General features: G+C 33.5%; 1 long non-coding RNA gene across 1 annotated transcript; it reads right to left on the bottom strand.

Moving 5' to 3' along the window:
- Positions 1-401: 401 nt before the first annotated feature.
- On the bottom strand, positions 402-1,663 carry LOC131182503 (uncharacterized). Its single transcript, XR_009150793.1, has 2 exons — positions 1,170-1,663; positions 402-596 (listed from the first exon to the last, which is right to left on the bottom strand). It is a non-coding gene; the product is annotated as an uncharacterized LOC131182503 (long non-coding RNA).
- Positions 1,664-8,952: the final 7,289 nt, after the last annotated feature.

The following is an 8,952-nucleotide window of genomic DNA, read 5'->3' as shown; positions in this document are numbered from 1 at the left end:
TTTTGTGTTGAGGATAAGCTAAGGTCCTCGTTTGTGAGTTTTAATTTTGGTTATAGGTCGAGTGAGTTTTACTTCAATTGAAAGGACTCTGTAAGTTTGTTTTCTTGGAATTTGGCCTCCTTAGTGGGCTTGTGTTGGGTTTGATTATGTCACGACCCAACCTATGGGCCGGACCGGCACTAGGACCTGGGCCAGCTTAAAGCCCCCGAGGCCCGTAGTAAGCCTAACTATTCCTCAAATCCATAACCAGGCCCACAATTTAAACCCAATATGCATATAAGATAATTTAAATTAAACTGTTATAATTTCATTTTGGGCCAACTTAGCCCAGAACTTTTCAGAAAACTAGAATCAGGGGAGCCCAGCTCAACCCTATTACCTCACTTATAACCATTTAAAACTCATAAAATTTTTTTTCTTTTCATTTATTAATATGAAAACTTGAATTCATACAGTCTCTGATAGGCTTAATGCTACTACTAGCACATGCGGAGTCCTAAATTACAAATTTAGAGAATAATAATACAATTAAGTAATCTTTTCATAACCTGAGAGGAAAGAGACAGGTTATTCTGAAAAATGTCTCCTCCTGTAGCCTGGAAAAATATGGTGAACAGGAGTGAGCGTTCGACTCAGAGAGTAAAATATCAATTTTAACCATAATCTCTATAACTATCTGAACTAATGCACCCTGTAGAGTGAAATGCAACATAAACAACATTTTCACATCATAACATCAAAAAGGTAATTTGGAGCACTCACGCACCCTGTAACATCAATCATAATATATGGGAGCTGATCCCCTATACAGCTCTCTTAAATCCAACCTGGTGCCAGCGAAGAACTCAGCTCGGACTTCCACTTAAATACCAAATCGGGGTCCCAGCGAAGAACTCAAGCCGTGTCTACCCCGAAGGACCGGGTCCCAGCGAAGAACTCAAGCCGTGTCTACCCGTCCTATCCATAGTCCACACCACATCACACGCACGCCAACGCACGCACACTGCTCCAAATTACCACAACAACATACATGGCACTTTAACATTTATCAATGCATCATAAATCGTGCCTAGAGTTTAACTACATAAATATATGCATATAAGTGATGCATGGGCATGCTGAACATATAATAATATCGAAATTACAATTAAAATTAATATTTTACTCACAGTACACCGATGACTATTGTGGCTGCTGGATGCAGAAAATAGCTGACCTCGATCACCTAATAATTAAATTATAAATTTATTAGTACTAAGTTAAGATAAAACTCTAAAGAGGCAATAGACAGCCTAATTCATGCCGAAAATCCGGCAGAGTCTCCCCTATACCTGGGACCTACCCAACCTGCAAAAATGCTCAAATAACACTTCTAAATTCTCAATTCCCACAATCACATCTCATCAATATCACATGGCCCCTCCTGGGCCCTCCAAATCAGACAATATTCAAAATCTTAAAAATTACATTTTAGTCCCTATAATTGACATTTTTCAAAAATCCACTCAAACAAGCTCTAAAAATTCTAAAATTTTGCCCCGTGGTCCTTAATAATATTATAAGGCTATTGCAAAATGAATTGTAATTTTCTAGTCACCCATGAATATTTTATTCAGGAATTTTACTCAATTCCATAAGTTTCCAACAGCTAACATATTCTTAATTCAACCCAATTTAATATTCACATATTTAAACCTCCATCCTCAAGCTTCAACCAGTTATATAAAATTTAAACATCTTAATTTCAAACAATCTTATATGCCTATATGCTAAAAATCTAACTAAAATCCATCCATATTTCTCAAAAATATTCTACGATCACCCAAAAATTCAACTAACACCATAGAATATCTCCAAATAATTTTACTTTCATCATATATTTTTCTTAGAATTTTTCTCCAATTTTTCCTGTTTAAGAAACACTGTATTTATGCTCCACAGACAGCGAAATACTGAAAATAGTCTTACTCGAAATTTATCTGTGTCTCAAAAATTCCAAAAATTTACGAGGAAGCCTCTGGAAGTTGAATCATCTCCATAGCTCACTGGGCCACCGCACCACCGCGCCGCGGTGGCGGCCGTCGATCTGGCGACATTTGCCGAATCTGATCATACCACCATGTTCCTCTCCTCTTCCTCAGTCCATATGTGGTCTCGGATCGTCGATCCAACGGTCGGATCGTCGTAGATCTGACGAAAAAGCTTGAAAAACCCGAAACTTCTCTCCTCCATATCTCACTCATCCGACCTCCATTTGCTTCAAAATTGGTGTCAAAAGAAAGCTCTCGGAACAAGCTTTCCAACGCCACCGGAATCGCCTCGATCGGACGTCGGACGAAGCCGGAATCGCGCCGGAAAGCCGCTGCCCACTGTGCGCGCATTTTCTCTCTCCTCTCCCTCTCTTGCCGCCGTTTCTGGTGGTCCTGGTGGTCACCGGAGGGTCGCCGGCCGGTGGGGAGCTGCTTGGGACGTCGCCGGCCGGTCACCGGAAAAAGAAAGAAGAAGAAGGGAGGGAAGGAGAGGGAAAGAAGAGAAATGGGGGGGGGGGGTTTTCCTCCTCCCGATTTTTGAAACTTTTTTTTTTATTATTTTTTTAATAAATGTTGGCTGTGACAGTGGAAACCCACTGTCACACGCCAACAGTCAAATCTTTTTCTTTTTTTTTTTTTTTTTTAATTTCTGGGTTGTTACAGATTATGTTAAGCATACTATAAGCTTTGAGAGCCTTATGCTGGCTCAAGTGCTAGCGTTGGTCCGGCTAAATAATTCGGGTCATGACAAAATTTTGTCTAGCACCTGAAGCTGCAATTTTCATCCAGATGCATAGGTCCAGTGGCTAATCATAAAATGCACTGAATATTACAACCAATTCGTTTGCTTTTAAGCACCCTAAATGCAAAATTGGTAGTGGCTTTCGTAAAAGTAAGCCTAAACTAAAAGTTGATATTGCAATTGGATTTATTTAATTATCATATATTATTGTTAAAACAATCAACGGAAATGCATTATCATATTTAAAAGAAAAATATTTATATCGACACATCACTTTTTAAGATGTACAATTAATAAAGACGAAATTATTTGGTTATTCTATATAAATGTATAATTGACAAGAACGAAATTATTTAAATATTCCATATTAGAAGAGACACAAAATAAAATATTTAAGAAATTTCACATTTATCAACTGTTTATTGTGCAAAAAAAAAATATTATCTATACTTAGCATTGCATTCAAAATCAAATTAAATACAATTATGGTATGGTAGACATTTGCATATATTAGTTCATGATTACGTGAGATTAATTTTTTTTTCAGCCTCCATTTTACTCACTATTAATTCCTTTATATTGAATTAGCAATATTTGACAGCACACATGCGCCCGATAGCTTCCCAGCATACACCATATTTGGCATACACCCTGCTCTTACATTCACTATTACATTCTTTATTTTCACAATTTATGTCCCTAAAATACAGATTTGGTGGCCTCATGCACAAACCATTAGCATCAACCTTTATCACTTTATTTCTGCATCCACAACGAGACAGGCTTGATGTAATAAAATGGAAGAACACAATTAGTAGTTATATTATTTGAAAAGTCTAATATATTTATCTTTATCTTTATATTATAATAATATATTTTATCTTTATGTATATATATATATATTAGTAAAAATATAAAATATATCACTTATTATAACTTCTTTTTACTTTTTTATGAATTAAATTTGAGAATGCATATAATAATGATTTATTATTAAGTTATAAAAGTTGTGCTTATTTATCATAAAAAAAAAAAGATTATAATAGGTTAAAAAATGGATATGTATTAAACTTTCCTCAAATAGTTTATATACTAATTTATATATAAAGCCAACTAAAATTCATGCCCACAAGAAATATAAATTAAAATATATTATGACAACATCTTTAGCTTTCCACTTAAAAAATAACTGAAAAAATACCTGCAATAATGATCAGCAGAATCACCAAGATTGAGAAATGCTTCATTCTTGAAAATCTTTTTTTCTTTTCTAATATTTTGAGGTATGACATTTGAGATATGGCTAATGGTCATGGGATATGAACATTTATATATTGATAACTAATTTAGTTTTGCAAATTGATTTGCTTCCTTAATTACTCCTAATATTATGGAGTCATTATCTTTCTTTTAAAATAAGATATTACATATTCTAGTTTCTAAATCAAGCATTTACTTTGATAGATTTTTGGACATGCAAAACAAATTAATCATGAATTAATAACAAATAATAACAACCTTAACTCCAATGGAAATGTTATTTATCAAAACTTTTTTCCAACTAATTTTTCATAACATATATCATTATCACCGATTTTTTTTTCTAAGATGGCATTTTTTTTACGTGATTCATAACCTATTTAAATCTACACTCATTTTAAATGATCCAAATCTAAATAACTTGTAAAATTATAAGTCAATCCAATGATTCGTATGACTCGACTTGAAGTGATTTATTTGAGTTTAACTAATCCATTTAGATTTTAATTCAAAATAAATAATAAAATTAATTTTCTAAAAAAATTAACATTTTTATCTGAAAATGATTTACAATGTACAAATTCGAATATAACTCAAAATCTTTCCTATATAGCATTTTATTTAAATTTACCTAAAAAGACTTAAGATAACCTACAAGTCAAAATAATGAGTAATCAAATCACTTGAACTATCATACATGAGACATTTGCCAATTTTATGACCAAAAAAAAAAAAAAGGAAACATATGCAAAACCAACATTGAAAGCTAATTTTCGTATACATCTACAAATAATTCTAGTAGAAATTATGAATTTTATCTTGATCTTGAAAGGAAAAAAAATTGAAATGTAAAAAGGTGAATTATGAATCAAAATGTAGGTCCGTCTTATAATATTAGTGCCCAATTAAACTTGTACTATTTATCTACACATTACTAAGCATAAACCAGCAAATCCAATGAGGGAATATGCCATCATCTAAACTATTGGTCATATGGGGGCCAACAATCAACCTTTGGCTCTAATACTATGTATGGGCATAGTGCTTTGGGGACGTATTGCAGCCTCTGTGCCCGCTCATAACATGTGAGATGCGAGGCTTTGTAATGCCTTAAAGGAAATAGGGTGCATCTTTTACCATCAACAATTGCTTTTGGTAGAAATGATGGCATATGATCTTAAGAGCTTCTAGCTTAAATGTGCTCAAGGTGAAGTAGTGCAAGAAAGGGTGCCTACTGTGAAGCTGTCGACTGATATCAGAGCAGATTGATAGCTTAGAGTCTCAAGGTCATTGCTAAAAGGGAGATTATTGGTCATATGGGGGCCAGCAATCAACCTTTGACTCTAGTACCATGTATGGCATAGTGCTCTAAGGACTAACTACTCCACAACAATTACTTTTGGTAGAAATGATGATACATGATCCTAAGAGCTCCTGGTTAAACGTACTGAAGGTATAACGTACCGAAGGTATAACAACACAAGCATGGGTGACTTACTGAGAAGTTGTCATAAACTAAAATTCTTATGCTATCATTTATCACATCAATTGAAATCTATGGAATAGAAAAATGATTCTGACATTAATTCACATCCAATTGGTGTAAGCACTAAGTTGGATGAATAATCTTTGTAAAATTATAGCTCTAAGTTGGATGAATATTCTTTCTAAAATTATGCTGATTTAAAATAAAGATAAATTATTATATGAGCTGACTCTACGCACACACTTTATTATGCGTAATTTTATATTTTCATTATATCCACATTTTACTTGCATTTAAAGTTGGAATTTTACCATATGTTTATTATGTGAACCTTGACATTTTATTGTTTGGTGGCATGCGTCTTCAACTAATTATATGGTTTTGGTAGCATGTTGTTATTACCACTGTAATTTGATTTGAAATAAGAAAGTTAAGAATCTATTTTTTAATATTCGAATGGGACAAATTAAAAAAATTAATCAATAAAAGAGATTTACTAACATTCAAAGATAACGATATTTCCAATTATTAATTCATTATTTCATTGAAAGATTAGTCCCAAATCCATTTGCTTTGATAGCATTCAATCTATTGTCATATATATTATCATAATAATTATGATAGAAATTGAATCAATCCTTTTTTTAATTTTATCTTTACTTTGTTTATTTTCGAAAAGTAAAATTTGGCTTAGGATGTAAGATCTTGAAGTCTAAATTTACAGTACAAGTGTGGATAGGGTGATTCCAATGAATTAAATCCCGTTGGGTAAATTTAATATTTTTATTTGCCCTCTATGATATCAAGGAATGATTAAAAATATATTCTCAGTTAACACAAGATAGTAAGTGTATGTGGTATTTCAACGTCAGAGTAAACCTTGGACCATAAATAAACTGCTAACTGAGAGATTGTGTTACCAACATCTACTGAGTTTTAGACTTTGTTGAGGAAGGAATAATAGACAAATGAGGAACAAAAATTAAGGTGAAGGAGTAGTTTATAAGAAAGTGCATGATCAAGGACCAAAGTGAGAGATTCTTATAAAAGGAGGGACTAATTCATAAATTGCCTCCATCCAAATTGTGACCCTTGGCACAAGCATGGCCAAGTGGTTGTGAAACAAAATGAGAAATGGGAGAGGGGAGAATCGACCATTGTGACATCCCTTTTTTATCTCCTCTTTTCTTTCTCTCATTTCACTCCCTCAATTTCTATAAAAGTGCTTCCCCCAAATTACAACCATGGCTTGTCCTTCAATAACCAAAAGCTACTTTTCTCCATTATGCCATCTAAATCTCTCTTTACTTGTTTTTAGAACCTTTAGCATTTGAAGAATAAGGAGAATAAATAAAGACAAAAGGTTGAGGAAGCAAGAGAAGAAAAGAGGAAATCTTAGGGATTTCATCCAAGTGAGGAGAAATGGGGAGTTAATGTGAGTACTTGAACCCTAAATCTCTCTTTAAATCCAAGTAAGGAGAAGCATGGACATAGGGTTTTCAGCCAAGGGCATGCGACACCAAAGATCAAGATGACGATAGGTCATAGGTAATGCCGATGAACTGATGAATGCCGATGGCAATCTACGAGAGTTGAGAATTGAGAGAGAAAGGAGATCTGCGATGTGGGTGATTGAGTCATTGAAGGGTTCGCTTTTCAGTTTGTGAGAAAAAACCTAAATGTGAGGAAAAGGCATTGAAGGGTTAACTACTAGCTGTGTATATATGCATAACTTGTTCAAGATGACGCAGTAAGTATATTCAATTCGGTTATTTTATTTTCTAATTTTACTTATAGAACTGAATTGAAAAAGTGAAATTATATGAAATTTAAAATCAAACCGCACTTATTTGGTTAAAAAATCGAACCAATTGAACCAAATTACTTCGGTTCAGTTCGATTTTTCAATTTAAATCGAATACTACACAAGCCTATCTTTAATGGGCTGGGCATCTTGGACATATGATTATGATTATGATGAGAATCTAGAACCATTGGTGACATGAATTACCTTGTTATGAATTGTTTATGCTATGTAAACCTCATGTGATTGGTTATAATTATAAATCTCACTGAGTCCCTAGATCACCCCCTTTTTTCTGTCTTCCCCTTTAGGGACAAGCTTAGAAGATAAAGTTAGCAATTTTGGTTAGCTAAGTTCTAGAGGCTACTACCTCAATTTTGCTCAAAGGTAGGCATATTTTGTGGAACTCTATTTTGTAATGACATTTAAATTTTGTTATTTTTTTATTGTCATGACTTGGTCAGGGGTTTGTAACTGGCGCTAGGGAACCGATCAGCTTAAAGCTGTCAAAACCTATAACAAGCCTAAGACTGTAGACTTTGACTTCTAAGGGCCCACATAACTGCTTTGTAACTTATCTTGTGGTCCAAGGGAAGTTCTTTCCTCCCTAAGACAAACTCAACAAAAAGAGCTTAAAACTTTAAGTGCATTATGCGGAAATTTCTTTTTCCTATTTCTGTATTTCTTTACCATTATTGTTGTACTTGGCTTTATTTGCATAAAACTAGTCTCTTTTTACATCCTTTGTTCTGCTATGAGCCACATAATTTTCTTTTGTTAAGCAAAGGACTTCTTAGAATTATTTCCCTAGGAAGAGCATGCTCAAGGATCATTACTTTCTTATTTCTTTTACAGTAGTTCATCATATCTAAAACATTAACTTTGGGATAATTCCCTCAAAAAACCTCTTTATATGTGATCATATCATTTAAACTTTAACTGTGTCCTATTAATCACCCTTATATTGCTTTTCTTCTTATCATTAAGTTTACCTTGGTATATAAATACCCAAGTGGGTCTTTGATTACCCCAGTAGACTTCCATTACATAACTCATGCTAAGTGTGATTAGTAGGACATTATCTACTCTTTCATTCAAACATTACATTAGTTATGCATCATACCTCAATTAATTGCGGAGAGGGCTTGACTGGTTGGTCTTACGCTTCATACTTTTTCACTTTCCTATTTACAATTATTTTCTTTTAGGGGACTCCACATTACCTTCTTATACTTATTCAATTGCATTTATATATTCATATTTCATCATGCTCTTCCATTTTAGTCAATAGGAAACAATTCACTAACACATGTAACTATACAATTCTACTGGCAAACACATTCACATTCTATTATACACCATACATACATGCCCGCACTATAACATACAACATAAGTCCACTAAAGGATTATACACATAACATTGCATGACAATAGGGATAATATAAATACATACTTGGAACTTATCCTTATACATTAGATACCACCTAACTATGATGAATCTAACACTACAACACCAATTATCCTTATAACATGCCAAAGCTTCCTAGGTGCTTGTATATTTGCTACTTGTAAAATCTATTTTGGTTGGGGGGAGAGCTGGGAGGCTCAATAAACATGAACTTCTTAAA

The sequence above is a fragment of the Hevea brasiliensis genome, chromosome 8, assembly GCF_030052815.1.
Source record: "Hevea brasiliensis isolate MT/VB/25A 57/8 chromosome 8, ASM3005281v1, whole genome shotgun sequence".
Lineage (NCBI taxonomy): Eukaryota > Viridiplantae > Streptophyta > Magnoliopsida > Malpighiales > Euphorbiaceae > Hevea > Hevea brasiliensis.
Note: the sequence above shows the minus strand (reverse complement) of the source record. Positions and strands in the feature narration are given on the sequence as shown.